This window comes from Theropithecus gelada, chromosome 3 (assembly GCF_003255815.1).
Source record: "Theropithecus gelada isolate Dixy chromosome 3, Tgel_1.0, whole genome shotgun sequence".
Taxonomy (NCBI): domain Eukaryota; kingdom Metazoa; phylum Chordata; class Mammalia; order Primates; family Cercopithecidae; genus Theropithecus; species Theropithecus gelada.
In genome coordinates, this window is record NC_037670.1 from 59,741,155 (window position 1) to 59,766,934 (window position 25,780).

Here is a 25,780-nt window from a genome sequence, read left to right on the forward strand (position 1 = left end):
TAACCCAAGAGTGCTGATTGAGATGTACAGGGAGATGATTAATGTTGTTTTCACAACTGCTAACATACTGTGTATTCTGTAGCCCATGGATTAAAAAGTAAGTTTGACTTTCAAGTCTTACGATTTAAGAAATACAATTTACAAGGCTATAGCTGTCATAGATAGTGATTCCTCTGCTGAATCTGGGCAAAGTAAATTAAAAGTCCTTCAGAAATAATACACCATTCTAGCTGTCACTAAGAACATTAGTGATTCATGAAAGAATGTCAAAATATCAATATTAACTGGAGTTTGGAAGAAGGTGATCCCAGCGCTCATGGATGACTTTCGTGTTGCTCAAGACTTTAGTGGGGGAAGACACTGCAGATGTGAAAATACCAATAGAACTAGAATTAGAAGAGGAGCCTTAAGATGTGGCTAGATTGCCACAATCTCATAATATAATTGGAGTTGATGAGAAGTTGTTTCTTACGGACGAGCAAAGAAAGTGGTTTCCTTAGGTGAAAACTACTTCTGGTGAAGATGCTATAAACACTCTTGAGATGAAAACAAAGGGTTGAAAAAATTACATAAACTTGGTTGGTAAAGTAGTGTGGTAGGGTTTGAGAGGATTTACTTCAATTTTGGAAAAAACCAAAAACGTTGTACTGTAGGAAAAATGCTGTCAAACACTATTTCATGCTATGAGGAATTTTTTTTTTCTTTTAATAGAAGGAAGAGTTAATGGTTGTGGCCCACTCATTTTTATCTTATTTTAAGAAATTGCCACAGTCATCTCCAACCTTCATCAACCACCACCTGGATCAGTCAGCAGCCATCTATATGGAGGCAAGACTCTCTACTAGCAAAAATATTATAACTCATTGAATGCCCAAAAATTATTAGCATATGTTAACAATACAATATTTTAAATTAAGGTATGTATATTGGTTTTCATTAGACATAATGCTATTGTCTGCTTACAGTGTAGGGCAAACATGACTTTTATATGCAGTGACAAACCAAAAACTTCATGTGACTCACTTTATTCCAACATTCACTTTATTGTGGAGGTCTGGAAATGAAATAATATTATAAACTATCCAGGCAAAACTGGATTTTCACAAGGAAAATAATTAAATTAGACCCTTATCTTACACCATAAACAAAAAACAACTTAAAATGAATAAAAGACATATATGTAAGACCCGAAAGTATAAAACTCATAAAAGTGAACATAGAAGCAAATCTCTTGGACATGGCGATGACAATGAATTTTTGTATGTCATACCAAAACACAGGCTACAGAAACAGAAATGAAAAGGTGAGATTAGGTTGAACTAAAAATGCTTCTGGCCAGCAAAGGAAACAATCAACAAAATGAAACAGCAGCTTAAAGACTGGAAAAATAATATTTACAAACCATGTATCAGATATAAAGAACTCATTCAACTTAATATTAGAAAAACAAATAACCTGAATAAAAATCAGCAAAGGACCCAACTAAACATTTTTTTCAAAGAAGATATAAAAATGACAAACCATTATATGAAGTTTCTCAGTATCATTAATTTTTAGAAAAATGCAAATAAAAGCCACTATGAGATACCAGCTTGTACCTGTTAAAATAGTCATTATCCAAAATTTAAGTGCTAGCAGCCCCACTTCATCTCCATGCCACCACTGCTACCACTGCAAACACATGCACGGATGCTGGCAGCTCTGCACCTACTGATGCTGCAGCCACTGTCACAAACACAAGCATGGAGCCTAGTATTCCCATCCCCATCAGCACACCAGCCCCGCCACATCACAGCAGAGGAATGCCACAGCCCTCCTCCAGCCAGTGCCCCACTCCAGCTGACATGTGTGCTCCCCACCGCACTCCCATGGCTACTGGCATGCATGAGTAAGCATGGTCCTCATTGTGACTTCTCTGACAAAATGCTTTGGCTGGCCCCACCCATCAGAATATTGTGGCCAGTGGACTAGGAACACCTTGGCAGCTCCAATTCAGCAAGTTCCTAACCTCAAGGGGCCAGAGGAAAAAGGCAAGGACTGTTTCCAATCCCCCAGAGGTAAAGCATGCAGCCCAGGAATGCTGAGCTCAGCCTTGGCCCCTCAAAATATTCCAGAAAGACATCCCGTTGACTGAACCCCCCTTATACCACAATCAAAAACCCAAGGGCATCAAAGAAGATAAAAGCAAAAAAAAAAAAAAAAAAAAGAAGGAGGAAAGAAATCTACCCAAAGTATAGCAACTTCGAAGATTAAAGGAACGTCAGCCTTCTCAGATAAGAAAGAACCAATGCAAGAACTCTGGCAACTCAAAGAGCTTGAGTATATTCTCACCACACTAGTTTCCAGGCAGTGATTCAGAATAGATTCAGAATACAAAAAATAGAAGTCAGGGTAGAGACAGCAGGAAAGATGATCAAGTTTTGGGAGGAAGTCAAAACCCAATCCAAGGAATCTAAGAAATACAATGAGAAGTTAAAGGAGATGAAAGACAAAATGGCCATTTTAACAAACAACCAAACTGGCCAGATAGAGCTGAAAAACTCACTTCAAGAATTTCAGAACACAATCACAAGTGTTAACAGCAGAATTGACCAAGCTGAGGAAAGAATCTCAGATTGCAAAGACCAGTACTCTGAAATATTGCAGCCAGATAAAAATAATTAGAAACAAATAAAGAAGAATGAAAGAAGCCTCTAAGAAATAAGGGATGATGTAAAGAGACCAAACCTGGTTCATTGTCGTCCCTGAAAGAGAGGGAGGAAAAGCAAGCAATTTGGAAAACATATTTGAGAATATCATCTATGAAAATTTCTCCTACCTTACTAGAGAAGACAACATTAAAATTTAGGAAATACAAAGAAGCCCTGTGAGATGCTGACAAGATGCCTTCAAGGTACAAATAAACATTTTTTTTTCAAAGAAGATATAAAAATGACAAACCATTATATTAAGTTTCTCAATATCATTAATTTTGATTTGGGATGGGTACTAGATTCTCCAAGGTCAAAATGAAAGAAAGACATGTGAAAGGTAGCTAGAGAGAAGGGACAATTTACCTACGAAGCAAACCCCATCGAGCAAAGGGCAGACCTTTCAGCCCAAAGAGATTTGTTGGGCTGGAGTACAGATCAAAAGAAATTACCCAGAATGCACATAGAGGTGTAAGGAGATGATGAATTAGAGAAATAAAGTCCAGTAAACATCTACACAGATCTACAGAAAGAAGGAAGAAAGAAAGTTATGAGAGTAAGCGTTTCAATATATAATGGCTAAGAAAATTCTAGAATGTATGACAGACTGGCCTTGTAGATACAGGGAACACAACATATGCCATTAGAATAAATGAAATATTTGTGTGAAACTGAGAAACAGTGAAATGAAGTGAGAAAGAGTGAGAGAGACTATTTTTAAGGTAGAGAGAAAAATTGCAATAAATAAGTATGTGAGAGTGTAATCATTAAAAGTTAGAAAGAAGACAGTAAGAAAATATCTTAATTGTATGTTAATGGAAAATAACTTTCAATTAAGAAATGTGTACCAAAGTGTTTTAAAAATAATGACAGGATAAAGATGATTCAATTAAAAAATTAACTGAAAATATTTACTTTCAAAATAATCTCACTAAAGAACTTCAAAAAATATTTTAAGAAGTAACAAAATTCCAGACAAAAGTGTGAAATGGAGGAAGAAATGAAACATAAAATAATAAACATGTGGCCAAGATAAAGAATTATTGGGCCAAGTGAGATTGCTCATGCTTGTAATCCCAGCAATTTGCTAGGCCAAGGAGGGAGGATTGCTTGAAACCAGGTCTTTGAGACTATCCACTGAAACAAAGCGAGACCTCATCTCTACAAAACTGAAATAAAATCAAATTAAAACTTATTCACGTGAAGTAGGGTGTGCCTGTAGTTTTGGCTACTTGGGAGCCTAAGGCAAGAAGACTGTTTGGTCACAGACTTTCCAGGCTGCAGTGAGCTATGATTAAGCCCCTGCTCTGCAGCCTGGGTGACAGTAAAAAAAATCTCTAATTAAAAAAAAAATAAACAATTAAAAAGAAAATAAAAATAAATATTCATTTATTGAACAATACATTTAAATCCTAAATCTAGAAATTAGGATAAAGATAAAATACAGAGCAATGAGATACTAAACTGTAATGTATACCTTATATAACACTATGCTAATTTTAATCTTTTAATAGAGAAATTAACATTTTAGATTAACCACTAAAATAGCATTCTAAGCTGGTAGGAGGTAAAAATGGAATAAGGTGCAAAACATCTATTAGTATAAAGGGTAGGAAAGAAACAATGAAGCAGAAAGAGAAGAAGGAAGAAAACAAAGTATAATTCCTAAATATATTCAAGAAAAGCAAGAAAGTAGGAAAATAGCTTAAAGCAAACAATAAATAAAACAAAATAAAATGAGATTCAAGTCAAGGCAGCAGATTAGAAGCAGCTCTTGAGCCACTCTCAGGACTAGGAAGCGAGGTGGATAGTGAACACTGGCCCTGAGTGATGACTGTGAGCCAATCACCTAAGAAACACTGCAGGATCCATCAAGGCAGGAAGGGACGCAGAGGACAGAGAAGAGCAAAGCTGGGCAGCAGCCCATCTAGGATCAGTGCAGAGCCAGGAGAAGCTCCCAACACAGGAAAACAGTGAGTGAGTAACAGCCCTCAGGGGATTCACGCTTCCCGCAAGGACCTGTGCAAGCCTGTAAACGGGAGGAACGTCCTGAACTCCCCGGGGCTTCTAAACCGATACAGAAAGCACCCAGAGTTTTTGAAGAGAGAGTGTGTAAATTTATGGGGAACTCCACAGGCCTTGGACCCCAGAACAGCCTGACGCCACTTTCACAGACACAATAAGGACAAAGGCACAGGGCCCAGGAGCAGTACATTTTTCTACTCCCCTCACCAGACAAGGCTCAATTGTGCCTGTGGGCAGGCACAGCCCTGTGTTCCCCCGGGAAACAGCCAGACAGCATAGCCAGTGATTCCACCCACCCTGCAACTTGTAGCCATGTGGACCACATCTGCGGAGACGTCCAGCACAACAGTCACACTTCTGCCTGAACTCTGTGGGTATGGGCAGTTCTGTATTCCCCCAGGAAACACCTGCACAGTGGATCGGGTGACCCCACTCACATACGCTCCTCCTAGGTGGGCAAGACACACCAGTGGAGAATTCCAACACTGTGGACTCGCCTCTACCTGAACTCTGTGGGAGGGGGCAGCTTTATGTTGCTCTGGGTAGCACTGAGATGACAGAGCAGGTGACTCCACCCACCACCACTGCTGCTAGCCCAGTTGGATTTGCAAGTTTGGGCATTGCCTAAGCAGGGGTAGCCCTCACTCTTGAAACACTGAGAGGTATGAGATGCCCAGGTTTGCAGACTGGTTGAGGAATAGAGTGTGCCTCCCTCTACCGGGCTGTCCCAGGAAGCATAGGATGGTCTACCAACTGCGGACCCTGCCTGAGGGAGTTGCATGAACCAGAGCATTTAACAAAGAAAACACAGGTGTGGAGCTAATGACTGGAGGGGACACATCTAAGGCTCAGGAGCAGTTAACGTGAGGGTCGTCTCTCTCTTCCCCACCCACAGAGCACTACTGCCAACTGTGCCAAAACATAAAACAGCCTATGTCTAAGAGCCTATCTGCCGGCCAACACTGTTAAGCACTACCTACTGGATCACAATCCAGAATACAACACCAAAACATTTTGCCAGTATAAAGTGCATGTAAAAACAAAAGCAAAGGCTCCTGCCACAAATCAAGATTCTGTACTGAGTCCGGGCTCTCTAAAAACACTCAGAAATGAGGCCAACTGACTATATTCAACTTATGTCTGTTAAAGGAGCACCAGCCTTCACACATGAGAAATAATGAATGCAAGAACTTTGGCAACTCATAAAACCAGTGTGCCCTCTTACCTACAAATGAACACACCAGTCTCCCAGAAATGCTTCTTAGCCAGATTGAGATGACTGAAAGGATGGACATAGAATTCAGGATCTCAATGGCAAGGAAGCTCATCAGGATTGAGAATAAAATTGAAACCCAATCCAAGAGATCCAAGGAATCTAGTATAATCATCCAGGAACTGCAAGACAAAATATCCATTTTAAGAGAGAACCAAACTGAACTTCTGGAAATGAGGAATTTATTTCAAGAATTCCACAATGTAATAGGAAACATCAACAGCAGAATAGATCAAGCTAAATAAAGAATCTAAGAGTTTGAAGTCCAGTTCTTCAAATCAAATCCACCAGACAAAAATAAAAAAAAGAGAGTTTTTTTTTTAATGAGCAAAACCTCCAGGAAATATGGGATTATCAAAAGAGATGAAATCTGTGACCCATGGGCATTCCTGAAAGAGAAGGAGAGAAAGTAAGCAATTCAGAAAACATTTGACAATATAGTCTATGAAAATTTCTCCAGTCTTACTAGAGAGGAGGATGTACGAATTCAAGAAACACAGAGAAGTCCTGTGAGATACTACACAAGATGACTATTCCCAATGCACATAGTCATCAGATTCACCAAGGTCACCACAAAAGATAAATCCTGAAGGGAGCTAGAGTGAAAGCTCAGGTCACCTACAAATGAGACCTTATCAGGCTAGCAGATAAACTCTCAGCAGAAACCTGACAAGCCAAAAGAGATTTGGGGCCTATATTCAACATTCTTAAATAAAAGTAATTCCGACAATGAATTTCATATACAGCCAAACTAAGGTTAGTAAGCAAAGGGGAAATAAGATCCTTTTCAGAGAAGCATATGCTAAGGGAATTCATTACCACCAGACCTGACCTGCAAGAAGTTCTTAAGGGTGTACAAAATAAGGAAAGGAAAGACCATTCCAGCCACCACAAAAACACACTTAACTACATCAAGCATTGACATTATAAAGCAGCTACAAAAACAAATCTGCAAAATAACCAGCTAACAACACAATGACTGGATCAAATCTGTATTATTAATATTAATCTTTTCTGGAAAATATTAATTGTTTATGTAACTATCAACCTTTTATGTAAAATTAACCTTTTATGTAACATTTTAATTGAGGATAAAAGCCCCAATTAAAAGATACAGAGTGGCAAGATGGAAAAAGAAGAAAGACACAACTGTATGCTGTCCAGAGACCCATCTCAAATGGAATTTCATTTGCAAGTGCAATAGCATAGGCTAAAAGTAGAAAGATGGAGAAAAATTTACCAAGCAATTGAAAAACAGATAAAAGCAGGGTTCGCTATTCCACTTTTCAAACAAAAATGGACTTTAAACCAACAAAGATAACAAATGATAAAGAAGGGCATCATATAATGTTAAAAGGATCAATACAACAAGAAGACCTAAGGATCATAAATATATATGCATCCACCACAGGCACACTCAGATTAATAAAGCCAGTTCCTAGAGATTTAGAAAAAAGAGATTTAGATAACCCTAAATGGGAAACTTCAACACCCCACTCATGGTATCAGAAAGATTATCAAGGCAGAAAACTAACAAAAATATTTGGGACCTGAACTCAACACTTGACCAAATGGACCTAACAGACATCTACAGAATTTCTTACTCCCCAAAGCAGAATATGCATTCTTCTCATTTGCACATAGCACATACTCTAAAATTGACCACAACACTGTCTATAAAGCAATCCTCAGCAATTAAGAAAAAAACTGAAATCATACCAACCACACTTTTGGGACCACAGCACAATAAAAATAAAAATAAATAATAATAAACTCTTTCAAAAACCATACAATTACATGGAAATTAAACACCCTGTTTCTGAATGACTTTTGGGTAAGAAATGAAATTAAGGTAGAAATCAAGAAATTCTTTGAAACTAATGAGAACAAGTGACAACATGCCAGAATCTTCGAGACATAACTAAAGCAGTGTTAAGAAGGAATTTTATAGCACTAAACACTCACATCAAAAAGTTAGAATAATCTAAAATTAACAATCTAATATCACACCTAGAAGGACTATAAAAACAAGAGCAAATCAATCCCAAAGCTGGTAGACAACAAAAAATAACCAAAATCAGAGCTGAACTGAACGAAGTTGAGAAGGAAAAAAAACACACAAAAGATGGGTGAATCCAGGAGTTTGTCCTTTGAAGGAATAAATAAGATTAAAGGAATAAATAAGATTTTTATGAGTCTAGACACTAGCTAGACTAATAAAAAAGAGAGATCCACATAAACATAATCAGAAATGAAAAATGGGACATTACCACCAACCCAACAGAAATACAAAAATCTCTCAGAGACTAACATGAACATCTCTATGCACACAAACTAGAAAACCTAGAGTTAAAGGATAAATTTCTGTAAGTATATATCCTGTCTAGGAAGAAATACAATCTCTAAACAGACCAATAATGATTCCTAAAATTGAATCAGTAATAAAAAGCCCACTACCCAGAAAAAGCCTACGACCAGATAGATTTACAGCCAAATTCTCCCGGATGTATAAAGAAGAGCTGGTGTGATTTCTACTGAAACTATTCCAAAAAAATTGAGAAGGAGAGACTCCTCCCTAATTCATTCTATGAGGACAACATCATTCTAATACTAAAACCTGGCAGAGACACAACCAAAAAAGAAAAGAAAAAAAAAATTTCAGGCCAATAACTTTGATAAACCTAGATTCAAAAATCCTCAGCAAAATAATAGCAAACTGTATCTAGCATCACACCAAAATGCAAATTCACCACAATCAAGTAGACTTTATTCCTGGAGGCAAGGTTAGTTCAACATACACAAATTCATAAATTTAATTCATCACATAAACATAACTAAAAACAAAACCATATGATGATATCATCAATAAATATAGAAAAAGCTTTTTATAAAATTCAACATCCTTTCATGTTAAAGACTGTCAACTCACTAGGCATGGAGGGGAAGATATTTCAAATTAATAAAAGACATCAGTGACAAACTCACAGCCAACATCATACTGAATCGGCAAAAGCTGGAAGCATTCTGCTTGAGAACCAGAACAAGACAGATGTCCACTCTCAGCACTTCTATTCATCATAGCATTGAAAGTCTTAGCCAGGGCAATCAGGCAAGAGAAAGAAATAGAAGACATCCAAATAGGAAGAAAGGGAGTCATACTATTTTCTCTGTTTGCATATAAGGTGATTCTATAACTAGAAAATCCCATAGTTTTCTAGGGTTTTCACAGTTTTCAGGAAACCTCATAGATTTCTCTGGCCAAAAGCTGCTAAATCTAATAAACAACATCAGCAAAGTTTCAATATAAAAAAATCAGTGTAGAAATATCTGTAGCATTACTGTACATCTACAATCTCCAAGCTGAGAGCTAAATGAAGAGCATAAACCTTTTCACAACAGCCAAAAATATACTAAAATACCAGGGGATAGAGCTAAGCAGGGATGTGAAAGATCTCTACAATGAGAATTACAAAACACTACTCAATGAAATCATAGGTAATACAGACAAGTGGAAAAACATTCATGCTCATGGACAGGAAGAATCAATATCGTTAAAGTGACCATACTGCTCAAAGCAATTTACAGATTCAATGCTATTCCTATCAAACTACCAATGTTAACCTTCACAGAATCAGAAAAAAAAAACTATTTTAAAATTAATATGGAACAAAAAAGAACCCAAGTAATCAAGGCAATCCTCAGCAGAAAAAAAAAAAAAAAAGAAAAAAAGAATAAGGCTAGAGGCATCACGTTACCCAGTTTTAAACTATACTATAAGGCTGCAGTAACCAAAACAACATGGTACTGGTTAAACACACACACACACACACACACACACACACACACACACACACAAATCAATGGAACAGAATAAAGAGCCTAGAAATCATGCTGCACACCTAAAACCATCTGATCTTCAACAAAGTTGACAAAAACAAGCAATGGGGAAAGGACTTTCTATTCAGTAAATTGTGCTGAAATAATTTGCTAGCCATATGCAGAAGATTAAAGCTGTACCCCTTCCTTACACCATGTACAAAAATCAACTCCAGATGGACTAAAGACTTATCTGTAAGACTTAAAACTATAAATACTGTGGACAAGAACCTAGGCAATACTATTTAGAACATTGCCCCTTGCAAAGATTTTATGATGAAGATACCAAAAGCAATTGCAGCAAAAGCAAAAATTTACAAATGAGACTTAATTCAACTAAGGAGCTTCTGCGCAGAAGCATAAAGTATCAACAGAATAAGCAGACAACCTACAGAATGGGAGAAAATATTCATAAACTATGCATCTGACACAAGTCTAATATCTAGAATTTATAAGGAGTTTAAACAAAGTAACAAGCAAAATCAAACAACCCCATTAAAAATTTGGCAAAGAACATAGATACTTTGCAAAATAAGACATATATTGACCTATAAGCATATGAACAAATGCTCAATATCACCAATCATCAGAGAAATGCCAATCAAAACTACAATGAGATGCCATCTTACACTACTCAGAATGGCTATTATTAAAAAGTCAAAAAATAACAGATGCAGGTTATGTTGCAGAGCAAAATGAATGCCTATACACTGCTGGTGGGAATGAAAATTTGTTCAGCCATTGTGGAAAGCAGCTTGGCAAACTCTCAGAGAACTTAGAACAGGACTAACGTTCAACTCAGCGATCACATTACTAGGTATATACCCAAAGGAATATAAATCGTTCTGTCATAAAGACAAATGAATGTGTGTAATCATTACAGCACTATTCACAACTACCAGGTCATGGAATCAAGCTAAATGCCCATCAGTGGTAGACTGGATAAAGCAAATGGGGTACCCATACATCATAGAATACTATGCAGCCATAAGAATGAATGAGTTCATGTTCTTTGCAGAAACATGGATGGAGATGAAGGCCTTTATACCAAGCAAACTGATGTAGGAATAGAAACAAAATACTGTGTTTTCTCGCTTATAAGTGAGAGCTAGAGCTAGATGTTGAGTACGCAAAGAGGAGAAAAACAGACACTGGAGCCTCCTTGAGTGTGGAGGCTGGGAGGAGGGTGAGGATCAAAACACTACCTATCAGGTACTATGCTTATTACCTGGGTGACAAAATAATTTGTACACCAAACCCCCATGACGTTCAATTTATCTATATAACCAACCTGCATATGTACCCCTGAACCTAAAATTAAAGGTAAAGAAGAAATTTAAAAATTAGCATGTTTTTGTGTGCTTATTATCTATTTGCATTTTTTTTTTTTTGGTGTGATCTTTTGTCCAGTTTTTATTAGGTGCATTGTTTTCTTATTGTTGAGTGTTACGAGTTTTCCATGTATCTAAGAAACAAGTCTTTTATCTGAATCATGTTCTGCAGATATATTCTCCCAGTTTGTGCCTTGAATTTAATTATCTTAATGGTGTCTACACCAACTACAATTTTTTAATGTTAATATAGTCTAATTTATCAGCTTTTTCTTTCATAGGTCATGATCTTAGTATTGCATCCAAAAATTCATTATCAAAAATACATTCACATAAGTCTTTTCTTTTAGAATTGTAAAGCATTTAGATTCCATATTTAAAATTATGATCCATTTAGAGAAAACTTATTTGCGATAGATGAAATGTCTGGGTTTGCTTTTTGTTTATTTGCAGATGGACTTCCAAATATATGCACCATTTGTTAAAAAAAAAAAACAAAAACCCAACAACAAAAAACAAACAAACAAAAACCTAAGCTTTCTACACTGGACTGATTCTTTAATAAAAAATAAATTGACTCTATTTGTATGGCTCAATTTCTATGCTATCTGTTCTACTAACCTATATGTCTGTTATTTTACCAATACCATGCTATTTTGATTACTATAGCCATACCATACATATTGATATCAGGTAATTGATATCATTCTATCATCCTACTTTGTTATTCTTCTTCAATATTGTATTGGCTATTTTCTCTTCACAGGAAATTTAGAATCAATTTATCAAATAATTGATAACAATATTATGTCTTAAAATCAGCGAACATGTACTATCTGCCTACTTATTTAGACTTTTGATTTTTTTATCACAGTTCTTAGTTTTCACATATAGATTCTATGCATGTTTTTAGACGTACATATGTTTTTTTATATTTTCCAATTTACTTTTGCATAGTAATGCTTTATCGTTTGATGAAGCTGTGCTCATTGTTTAGTTCCAGGATTTTGGATATTTTTTGTAATTTTTTTAACTTACATATTTATGTAATCCATGAAAAGGACAGTTTTAACTCTTCTTTTGCAATGTTTCTATGTTTTCTTTCCTTTAATTTTGTCTTATTATACTTGCTAGTATATTTAGTATAATTTTGAATAGGAGTAGGGAAAGAACACACTTTCCATGTTCTCAAATATTAGGGGAAAATTGTCAAATTTCTCAGCATTACTTATAAGTTTTGTAGATATTCTTTATCTAGTTGAAGAAGTTCCCCTCTTTTCCCAGTTTGATCATTGTCTTGATTATTAACGCATGTTAGAATTGTCAAATACTATTTTTCATGCATCAGTGGTAATGAGTATACAATTTTTGCCTCTTATATTAAGTATGCCATTGCATAGGTTGATTTTTGAATGTTAAACGATCCCTGCATTCCAGTACTACATCTCATTTGGGTTTAGTATATAATTATTTTAGACATCATTGGATGCAATTTAGTAATAAGTTCCATCCAATTTATTAATAAATTTATTGAAATTTTTTGCATCTTTGTTCATCTTCAGTCCAGGGAATTCGTCCATTTCATTTAGCTTATCAGTATTCGTCTCTACATTTCCATTCCTGTCATGTATGTATCATGTTCTGTTTTTAGAAAAATGCTAGTTTCATAAAATAAATTTGGAAGTGTTTCTTCTGATATAATTTCTGGAAAAGATTGTGCAGAATTGGTACAATTTATTTCTTAAATGTTTGGTAGAATTCACCAATTCAGACCTTGCATTATCTGTTTTGGAGTGTTATTAATTATATATGCCATTTATTTAGTTGACATATATCTATTCAAATAATCTATTTTTCCATGTGTGGACTTTGCTAGGTTTTGTGTTACAAGGAAATGGTCCAGAGTTTGTTCTGTGGAAGGGCCATAAACGCAAAGCAACCCCCAAATGCCAGAAGAGCCAAGAAACAAAAGAAGGCAGGCAAATCCAGTTTGTTGGTATTGGTTGATTTATTAAGGGAACTTACAGACAGAAGCATGGTTTTGGGTAGCCATCTGGTAGGTAGATCTTTGCACTGTTACTCCCCAGAAAAGACTCATATACCATAGGAAAAGAGTATGTGCTCTAGAGATACAATTAAAGGTGACCCTCCAGAACAGGCAAGAGTGTTATGAGCTTCATAGCCTGTAATTTGTGTGATAACATCAAGGTTGCTTTGTTCTTACACCAGGGACAGTAAATAATGTAGGAATCAGGAGGCATTTATGGAATTAAGTAGAGGTCAACATGGCAGATTAACATCCAAGACAGGGTCACTTTTGTCTCCACAGAGTTCGCAATATATATTTTTCTTATATTCTTAATACCAGCGGGCTCAGTAATGATGACACTCTTTCCTTACTGGTATTATTAACAGTAATGTGTGCTTTCTCTCTTTTTCTTCCTTGGTTAGCCTGGCACAATTACTAATTTTATCAATCTTTTCAAAGAAGCAGCTTTTGGTTTCATTGACTTTCTTGATGTATTTTCTATTTTATTGATTTCTGCTCTCCTTTTTATTATTTGATTTCTTCTGCTTGCTTTAGGTTTAAATTGCTCTTCTTTATCTAGTATCCTCAATTGAAAAATTAGCATATAGATTTTATATCTTTGCCTTTTCTAATATATGCGCTCGGTGCTATACATTTCCCTCTAAGCACTGCTTTTAATACATCCCACAATTATATCTTCTGAAACTGCCCTGCAGTTCTTGGAAGATTTTTTTCTTTTTGTTTGATTTTAATTTTATTTTCCTTTTGCATTTCTATTGGGGTAGATTCTGTGGACCTATTATCAAGCTCACTTATTATTTTATTCAACTCTGTCTAGCCCACTTATGAGCCATTAAAGCATTTCTTTCTGCTCTTAGAACTTTCCTCTGTTACGGACTAACCGTATGTTCCTTCAAAATTCATAATTTACAACCCTAACTCTTAATATGATAATATTCAGAAACAGGGCTTGTAGGAGATACAGAGTCGGATGAATTCATAAGGGTGAGTCCCTCCGCAGGGATTATTACCCTTATAAGAAGAGACACAAGAGAGCTTATTCGTTCTCTCTTTCTCTCTCTCTCTCTCCCCACCATATGATGACACAGCACAGAGGACATTTGCAAGATGCAAATAACCCTCACTAGCAACTTAATCAGCTGCACATTTATCTTAAACTTCCAAGCCACTGGAAGTGTAAGAAATTAAATTCTATTGTGTAAATCACACAGTCTATGGTATTTTATTATGGCAGCCCAAATAGACTAACACAGGTTTTGGTACTGGGAGCGAGTGCTGATGTGTTATAACAAATGCCTAAAAATGTGCAAGTGTTTATGAGAATGCATAATGACTGGAAGCTGAAAGAGTTCTTAGGTACTAAGAATACTGAAAATATGAATGTTAAGGTTGATTCTGCTGAGGTCTCAGATGGAAATAAATAAAATCTTATTGGAAACTTGAGGAAAGGTGATCCTTGTTATAACGTGGCAAAAAAAATGGACTGAACGGGGTTCTAATGTTTTGTGGAAGGTAGAATTTGCAAGTGATGAAATTAGATATTTAGCTAAGAAAATTTATAAGTAAGATGTTGAAGGAGTCGCTTGGTTCCTCCTGTATGGTTATCATAAAGCGTGAGGGTAGTAAGATGGATTGAAGAAAAAATTGCTAAGCAAAAAAAGAACAGGCCTTGAAGATTTCAAAAATTCTCTGCCCATCAATATCATAAGCAAAAAAAAAAAAAAAAAAAAAAGAAAGAAAAAAAGAGAGACAAAGCCTATCCTGAAGATCACCAAAGGAAGTGGCTGCACTATTACTTGATAAATAATTTATGAGATGATACGAGCAGAAACACTGCCAGTCTGAATTGAAGGGGATGGAGACAGAATGAAACAAATGAAGGCTGTTGGACTTCTTGGATTTTACAGGATGTGATGGTAGTGCCATTTGGCTGCAAATTGTGCACTGTTCTTCAAGAGAAAAAAAAAATGACCTCAAATGTGAGTCAGAGATTACCAGGGCCACTACCTTGCTTTTAACAGGAGGCTTGGTTGTGGGACAACCCTTCGTGGGTTTTGGAGCTGAGCCACTCAGCATTCTGGGGCCAGGCCTTCACTTCATAGAGCCTTGGGGTTTTCACCCCTGCTTAACAAAGCCATGGAGGCAGGAACATGGTCCCACTGGGTACAGAAGTTGACATCACCTCTCAGCTGGACTGCAGGACAGAACATCAAGCCAAAATAATTATTCTCATGATATAAGATCTAATGTAATTTGCTTTGCTAGGTTTTGGACTTGCATGAGTCCTGTCAACCCTTCCTTCCTTCTTATTTCTCCCTTTTGAAATGAGAATGTCTATCCAATGCATATCTCATCATTATATTTTGAAAGCACAAAATTCATCTGGTTTCACTGGTTCCCATCTGGAGACAAAATTTATGTCAGGATAAATTCTACCAGGAGCCTCACCCATATCCGATTTAGATGATATTTAAATGAGAATTTGGACTTTAGACTTTAAAGGTGATATTGGAATGAGTTAAGAATTTGGGGGCTGTTGAGATGCAATATACGTATTTTGTATGCAAGAAGGACATGAATTTTGGGTGGCCAGGGGCAGAATGTTAGGGATTAACAATTTGTGTCTCCCAAAATTTCATAAGTTGAAGCCCTAACCCCCCAGTGTGATGTATTTGGAAATTGAGTCTTTGGGAGCTAAATAGGGTTAGACGAGCTCATGAGGATGGGATGCTCATGCTGGGATTAATAACCCAATGAGAAGACAGGCCAGAGTGTGCTCTCCCACAATTGCATTTGCAAGCCAGAAGAAAGCCTTTGCTAGTAACCAAATGGGCCATCCCCTTTGTTTTGGACTCCCCAGTGTCCATATCTCTTTAAAAAAATAAATTTCTGTGGTTCAAGGCACCCAGTGCACGGCATTTTTTTAGAGCAGCCCAAGCTGAAAAACACATCCTCTCTTTGCTTACATTTTCTGCTTATGCCATTAGCACTGCTAACATATTAATCACAGATTAATTCCCTCTTTGATATTTACAATGTCGGTGTCATACATATGTCTGCTTTTGATTTTTGTTTTCTCTCTTCAGACTGTGTTTTCACTTGCCATTGGATATCCTTTTAGGATTTTGTTGTCAGCTAGACACGTTATGTAGGGTAAGAGAGGTAAAGTGATTTTAGAGTTTGGATTTACGTAATTCTTCCTAGGAATTGGTCTTTACTCTGCTCTTGTTGTAGGTGCCTAAGGCATCAAGTTTTACTACTGTTTTATTTGCTTGTTTTTCCTCTTGACTTTGGGCTACTCTAAGTACTTCCCAGAGAGAGACTGCTTACATCGCTTTTTCAGTTTTAATTTACTATTACTATACTGAAGACCTGCTGGTGTGATAGTAAGGTGTGATGGAGGGGAAGCATTCTATAATATTATTATAAACCTCAGTCTTTTAGTTGGCCTGTGTTTGTGTGCTGTGGCCTTCATAAAAGTTTTTCCAGTGGTATAGCCCACACACACGTAGACTTACCCACACACAGACACATGCACACATACACATGCATGCATGTGCACACACACCACTCTTTCTTGAGATGTGAAGGCAAAAATGAAAGAATTCCTTTATGAGGAAAGACTCTGGCAAAGAATCTTTCCGGGAAGAGGCTTTTGTATTGCAGAATGCTCTGAGCAAATTTCACAATGATGAAATTTTCATCACTTTTCTTCCCCTGCTTGAGCCAGAAGAATAACTTTCTCAGCTCTTCTTCATGAGAACATGTTGGGGTCTTGGACATAAAACCTATGAATAAGTGATGCTCCTTTTAAGACAACAATCCCAGAAGCCTTTCTCTGTTATGTTAGTCCACACTCAGCCTCCTCCAGCAATTTGCGGAAATTCCCATTTGAGTGCCTCCTCCTGCTAAGGTCCCAATCTCTTACAAGCCACAAAAGCAGCTCAGGATGCCACCCTTTGGAATTGCCTGCCTCTCCAGAGTTTAGAGTGACTGTTGGCTCTGCCAACTCGGGTGTCCGATGGATCCAAGAAAAGCTGCTGATTCTCATCTGTTCAGCATTTACTTATTATAGAAACAGGAGTGCTGACTTCTACGCTATTTCCTGTCAGAGCAAAATTCAATTCCCTGTATTACTTTTTAAAAATATTTCCATTTTCTACATATTTTTGCCTCAACGCATCATCTTCAGATTTCATGCAGAAATTCAACCTTCATTTGATTGAATATTAGTGTATCACTTGTTGATACTACTTCATAACCTCATCTGTTTTTTGACTTCAAGCCTAAACAAAATGTTTCCAATCAAATAGAGATACATACCTAAGCCTTGCATTGTATACCTTATACCCCTCTTTGAAATAGTAATCAGAAGTCATTCACTAATATAAGGAGACGATACACACAAATAACTCTAGCAAAATTAAAACAACAAAACATATTTACAATCTAATAATCTTGTAGCAGTTTTTAATGTTATCTTTTGCTGCTAGTTTATCATTTGACAGCTTCTGTACAATTGGGGAAACTGCCTCTCATGCACACTTGAGTGTGTCGTCCCTGTACGCGTCTCTTTTTCCAGGTGTTGCTCTAGTGCTCTTGGTGCTGCTGCTAGCAACCCCCTGCTAGGTTGCCATGCAATTGTAACTAGAGCAAGAGGAAAATGAGAAGTGGGGTGGTGAATAATTTTTTTTCTCCCATTCTTTTCATCCTCATACAAGATCTGAAGATGCCTGTAATGAGGCTTCTCTGCAAATGTTCTGTAGAACAAAAATCAGTTGCACTTCGTTTTGGCCCGCTTGATGATACATTCTAAGACAGCTGTCTCTCCTTTCTGGCTTCACTCTGTCTCTCTCTGCTGTTCCTTGGGTATATTGTTCTCCATATTAGCATCAGTCTATGCTTTGTTGGGAGGCTAGGCTAAGCTAAGTGAAGCCCCAGGTGATGTCTTTGCAAAAATAGAAGTAACTGTCCCTGGGTTCTAGTGTCTAACTATTCCTTCCTAAGGCCAAATTTCTGAACTTAAACCAAAGTGAAGTTACCATGTAAAATACCAAAGCCAGATGCTGATTAAGGCATGAGATGCATCATTTCCTCAGCTTTAAAATTTAAGAAAAATTCAGGTGCCTTCAATTCTCTTATTTGTTGCATGTAACTCATCATTTCACTTAAAAAAAAAAAAAACCACAAAAAACACACACACATGCATAATGAGTTAGAAGAAATGAAAGTCACCTCATCTCAACTAGTCTTCATAAAACACTTTCTCCCATGTGAAAGTCTGTTTTGCTAAACAGAGGCCTTTAGTTCTCTATAGATATGACCTCAGTAAGCCAAGGAGAAATGCACTCTTAACTGGTCATCTGATTTTTAAAACATAGAAATCTGCCAGCCTTCTCTCCCAGTTGAACACAGATTATTTTATTCACACTAAAATGTACAGTAGTTTCATTCTTGATAAATTTGCCATGTGAGTGCTGACGTCATAATTATCCACATGGACCAGGAAAATCTGGCATGACTATTCCTTTACAGCTATACATTCTATCACTCTGTGAAGAATCTGTATGATCAAAATGGACATTCATCACTCAAACTTTAATTCTGTCCGTACAAATCAATAAGAGAGAAGCTGTAGTAAATCTATATGATCTCCTAAATTATCTTCATATAGACAAAGGACTTGTGTCTTAACAAAATGAGTCAAAATACTTGAGTTAATATTTTAACACAATGCATTTTCCCCTACTTTATAATTTTAATTGTATTTATAATATTTTAATGGCCTAAGTCTACTTTAATGACTTAAATCCAGTTTTGAATGAATTTAAATGGTCCTTCTTGCTATTAGGTGGAAAATTGTATGGCTTCTTTCCGCACTATGTATAAAGGTTTTATTTTTGTCCTGTGTAAGTGGACTCAACAGACAATTAGTTCTGCAACCTCATTAATTGCAGAAAGAATGGTACAATGGCACAGTGTCAAATATATTTAAATTGTAATACTTATTTTGGCAGATGTCAGCCAATATTTAATTGGCTTTTTTCCAACAAGTGCATAAAACATATAAAATCTATAAGTTATATGTAGGTGAATGTGTCAAATAATTCATCTTGTAGTTCACCAAGAAGTGAAATTACTTAGCAACATTGTCCATAGGCTTAATTCAGTTTGCATGTATGTGGGTTTGACTGTAATGTGTAATTTCAATCAGAAGTCACCAACTGTAAAATTAAAAATTCAATAATGCAAAAATTTAGTTCTTCAATTATCATTTGTGAATTGCTAAAGACAATCTAAAATGAAATCATATTTCTTTTCACAGGCCCTTGTTTCATTCCTTGTAGAGGTAAAGTGGCTATTTAAGAATGTGTCTATTTATCTTAATTTTCTTAGGAATGTTAGAAATTTCCATTGTTGATTGGTTGACAATCCATGTTAATCTATCTGAAGTAGCTCTTTAGAGGAAATGTAATCTTAAACCATCTGCTTATTAATCTTTATTAATAATAATTTCAGAGAAATAATATTTGTAGACAATGTTCTGACATAATGTATGGTAAAATATTTTCTCAAGTATTCTAAATTTTAGCCTTAGGTTACATCTACAACATTAAAGAATGGTTCCTTTGAACAATAATTTAGTCCTTCATAGATTGTATGCTATTGAAATTTAATTTGGCATTATTCTTTTAACCTATCTTAAGGGACATTACAATAAATAGCTCCATAATCTCTTCATTACATAAATTTTAGCAATCATGTCAAGAAACTTGTCCAATAAATTGTGACTCTTCGCAATGTAGTCTGCACATAAGTTTAGATCTACGAAATTTTGTTACTAGTCTGTGACTAGAGAAGGAAAGAAACTCAAGTAAAGCATTTACCAGTGTTTGTGGAATAACGTAATTTTATGTCTGTTGATTATAATAATAACAATAAGACTTTATATATCTTTAACATTTTTACTTTCATCGTCATTGTGTCGGGCAAAAATAATCAGCTACAATGTATTGGAACTAAAAAGTAACAACAGAAAGGTCATTCACTCTAGCTAGTTTGAGAAGCACTGCACCACCTCTTGTGGTAGATGCCTCAGCAGAACCCATAGACACTTCTCAGACTTCCGTTGAGGGAAAACTTCCCCAAAATAAAATTTCAACATTATCATCTATTTGTTCATTTCTCTTTCACCTTTGTTGTTTGTGTTAACTTTATGATACTAGACTCTGAAGACCATGTAACTTTTTTATCTTTTTTTTTTTTCTTTTTTCATTGAGACGGAGTTTTGCTTTTGTTGCCCAGGCTGGAGTGCAATGGTGTGATCTTGGCTCACTGCAACCTCCACCTCCAAGGCTCAAACGATTCTCCTGCCTGGGATTACAGGTATATGCCACCAAGCCTGGCTAATTTTGTATTTTTTGTAGAAACGGGGTTTCTTGACTAGGGTTGCAATTATGCTTATCTTGTGGGATCCTATAAGTACCAAATGAGACTATGAACAGAATTGGTTTTGCTATTAATGCCCTAGCCCAGAAGATGTATTTAACTTTTCACACTTATTATTACACTTTTGCACTATTAACTTCTGGTGGGCAGAGGCAGTATTAAAATCCTCATTTTATCACCAACATTATCAGAACATTGATGCTCTTAGAAGAGATAATGATTCTTGGCCAGCTCTTTGTGGCTTACCATTGCTTGGTGAAAGGAAAGCTGCAGAGTGAAATGGTGAGAATCAGCAGATGAACGGACAGCCAGTGGCTGGGGAATGCAGCAGGTAGCTCTCCTGATCTGCCCATAGTCACATAAATTTTTATGAGGACATAACTAAAGGCCAGGCACCTGCATTCACAGGGGGCAAGAATCAGAGAAACACCCCTGTGCCTTCACAGTTTAACATTTCTTCCTCTTATGTTTACAGTGCCACGTGCATACTTTATCCAGTTCAGGTTTCAATGTTCAGCTCCAAAGAGAACAAGAGAGAAAAGGACTAATTTTACAATACTGAAATTATTCCAGCTAAAACAAAATGTTCTTGTAACAGACATAATTTGCATAGGCTTTTTTCCTTTTTCCTTTTTTTCCTTGAATTCATTTGTGTCCAATTAGTATTTTTCCACTGAATTCTGTTGCATGAACTCCAAGTAAGTGGATTGTCTCATGACCCTTATGTTCATTTTGGTCTTCTAATAAATCTGGATAAATCATTGTACATTCATATCTAGTATGATGGTTAATATAAAAGAACTGTGATAAGCAAGATGGGTTGTCAGGAAATTTTTCAACTATTCTGAATCTACCATATCTTTGCTTTTTTTTCTTCAGATGTAGAGACAAACTGAAAAGGGGGATCAGGTCATCAGAAAAGTTTGGACATACATATAAAGCAAATTCCTCTGATATTATATTAAGTTGTCTCTGAAACTAAATTTAATATTTGATAAGTGCAAATTGCATTATAATATAAAGTTCCAAAATTGAGATCTGTAGGCTGTGCTAAGAATATGAGGGAAATATATATGTAAACCTATTTTAACATTTCTGGGTATGCTTAATAGCAATTAGAGCAACTGACTTATTTGTCTCAGTTAAGACTCACTTCAGGACTTCTTGAATGCTTTCCTTTCTATTTTAAGTAATCTTTAATTCAAAAATATATTATCATTTCCAAAAAGTTGATGATTGATTCATTTCAGCCCAATACTTTCTTTTTCATGACTGTTTGTTTAGTTGCATTATTCTGTATATTCAAGTCATATTCTACTTTGTTTATTTACTGTCATAAGATATACCTTTACTGTTGTGGCGGATGTACCCTCGGGTGACTCCCAGTGATCCATGTGTCATGCCCTCCCGTTGAATGATGGTAGTACTGCCACTTATTTCTGACCAATAGAATATTCTAACCAACAGAATATTCTAATCAATAGAACATAGTAAAGGTGACAAAATAGCACACATAACGTAGCGTTTTTATGATTATTATGATTATTATTTTATTATATTTTATGTTCTAAGGTACATGTGCACAACGTGCAGGTTTGTTAGGGACACAGATGCAGCTGGAAACCACCATTCTTAGCAAAATAACGTAGCAATTTTAGAAAATACCAATCTTGTCTTACCTAGAAAGAGAGACTTTGCTGCTGGCCTTGGAGAAGCAATGAAGGTCTATAGTTAGGGCCCCCTGGCTGAATTGTGGGCAGCTTCTGGGACTGAGGAAGGTGCTCACAAGTAAGAAATCAGGGCCAAAGGCATAGATTTGGAAGACAAGACTGGGTTCCAGAAAGAAACACAAACACGGTAACTCCCTTGAGTTCAGCCTTGCAAGACCCTGACCATAGGACCCAATCATGGACAGACTCTGCACCCAGTACCACTAAGACAAATGTGCACGTTTTAAGCCATTAAATGTGATCATTTGTTATGTTGCAATAGAAAAGTAATAAATGATGGTTTTAAAAGAAATCTTCACAACCACTTTTTTAAGGCTATATATTTTCCTGAAATTTTGAAACATAGTAGTTTTCATATTCAGTGTTTGAATGCTGGGTATTGAATTGGTTTTTAATATTTTCTCTAATAAATACTATTATATTAATATTACAGATTATAGATTATACTCATAGAATAAAAACTCAGAAGTATGGTTTTTTAGTAATATTGCATTGATGTTATCAACAAATGTGTTGACAACTATTTTCAAATTGCTTTCCAACATGTTTTTCTAATTAAGAGTATCAAGAAAGTATAAACATGATGTAGCATTTTGTGCATTATATATATATATGTATACACACACATATACATACATATAGTTTTAATTATAGCTTTCAATTCAAGAATGTGAAACTGTCTAATTATTAGTTATTTACATTATCTTAGTAGACATTTTTAGTATTTTGGTTCAAATTTTTGTCTTTAGCATTTTGTTTTCCATACATACTTTCTTTTGTGTGCTTATAGATTATGTTATTTATTAGAATTGTTTTACAAAAATTTTTAATAGTCTACTGAAAAGCAGAAAAAAATACCTTAAGAATGAATAACTATGTTTTAAAATCATTCAGGTTTAACATTGTTTCCAGAAAAAATGGAGAAGAGGAATGCATAATTTTCATCCTATTTTATTTTACAGCTACTTAATTCCTTACCCAGTGTATGTAATGCTTATTATACACAATAAAATAAATGACAATTAAATGAATTTAATAGAACATATGCAACTATTTTAAAATTAGACATAAGTATGAATTCAAATTTTCTGTTCAACTTCAATGCAGATAAAAATAATGTTCACAGTGTGTAAATTTTTCCCTGACCTTGATCTTGACCCAGCAAATCTACTTGGAAATCATGGCAATCAATTACTCCTTTCATTCACTTGTCTGTGGCTTTTTTAAATTTTATTTTTCATATGCTATTGGGGTACAGGTAGTATTTGGTTACATGACTAAGTTCTTTAGTGGTGATTTGTGAGATTTTTGGTGTATCCATCGCCCAAGCAGTATACACTGCACCATATTTGTAGTTTTGTATCCCTCATTTCCCTTCCACTCTTCCCCCCAAGTCCCCAAAGTCCATTGTATCATTCTTATGCCTTTGCGTCCTCATAGCTTAGCTCCCACATATCAGTGAGAACATATGATGTTTGGTTTTCCATTCCCGAGTTACATCACTTAGAATAAGTCTCCAATCTCATCCAGGTCACCACAAATGCTATTAATTAATTCCTTTTTTATGGCTGCATAGTATTCCATTGTGTATATAGATATCACAGTTTCTTTATCCATTCATTGATTGATGGGCATCTGGGTTGCTTCCACGATTGTGCAGTTGTGAATTGTGCTGCTATAAACATGTGTGTGTGTGTGCAAGTATCTTTTTCAAATAATGACTTCTTTTCCTCTGGGTAGATAGCCAGTAGTGGGATTCCTGGATCAAATGGTAGTTCTGTTTTTAGACCTTTAAGGAATCTCCACAATGTTTTCCATAGCTGCTGTACTAGTTTACATTCCCACAAGCAGTGTAAAAGGGTTCCCTGTTCACCACAAATGAAATAAAAACTAAGATATTTATTTATCTGGGACCTAATTAAACTAAAGAGCTTTTGCATGGCAAAAGGAACAGTCAGCAGAGTAAACAGACAACCCACAGAGTGTGAGGCAACCTTCACAATCTAAACATCTGTCAAAGGAATAATATCCAGAATCTACAACCAACTCCAACAAATCGTAAGAAAAAGAAACCCCATCAAAAAGTGGGCTAAGGACTTGAATAGACAATTCTCAAAAGAAGATATACAAATGGCCAACAAACATGAAAAAATGCTCAACATCAATAATCATCAGGGAAATGCAAATCAAAATCACAATGTGATATCACCTCACTCTTGCAAGAATGGCCACAACCAAAAAACAGTAGATGTTGGCATCTTTGGCTTTTCCACCCCTGTTGGCTTGTGCCTCCAAGATGGTGAACTTTCTTTTTTACTTTATTTCTTTATTTTGTGTGTGTGTGGGGGGGGGGGGGGGTGGGGGATGAGGAGAGGTGATGGAGTCTTGCTCTGTCGCCTTGGCTGGAGCAGCACCTCCCAAATTCAAGTGATTCTTCTGCCTCAGCCTCCTGAGGAGCTGGGATTACAGAAGTCCACCACTATGCCCACCTAATTTTTGTATATTTAGTAGAGACAGGGTTTTGCCATGTTGTCTAGGCTGGTCTAGAACCTGTGAGCTCAGGTGATCCACCTGCCTCAGACTCCGAAAGTGCTGGGATTACAGGCATGAGCCACTGTGCCTGGCCTGAGCTTTCTTAATTCTTTCTGATCCAATAACAAAAACAATGTGTTGGTTCCTATTTTCAGCAACAATCTTCATAAGGTTCTGAGAAATGATGCATAATAACTGTGATATCAGTAAGAGATTGCAATTTTCCCATTTTTTAAAGACTTCATTTTGTAGAGCAGTTTTTTTCTCATTTTTTAAAATTTCCAACTTTAAAGTCATGGGTTCATGTGTGGGATGTGCAAGTTCGTTACATAGGTAAATGTGTGCAATGGTAGTTTGCTGCACAGATCATGCCATCACCCAGGTATTAAGCCCAGCATCCCACCCCCCATCCTCCCTGCCCCCATCTTTCCACAGGGCCCAGTGTGTGTTTTTCCCCTCAATATGTCCATGTTTCTCATCATTAATCTCCCACTTATAAGTGAGAACGTGCAATATTTGCTTTTCTGTTGCTGCATTAGTTTGCCAAGAATAATGGCCTCCGGCTCCATTCACATCACTGCAAAGGACATAGTCTCATTCCTTTTTATGGCTGCATAGTATTTCATGGTGTATATGTACCACATTTTCTTTATCCAGTCTATCATTGAGGAGCATTTAGGTTGATTCCATGTCTTTGCTATTGTGAATAGTGCTGCAATGAACATACATGTGCATGTGTCTTTATAATAGAACGATTTATACTCCTTTGGGTATATACCCAGTAACGGGATTGCTAGGTCAAATGATATTTCTGTCTCTAGTCT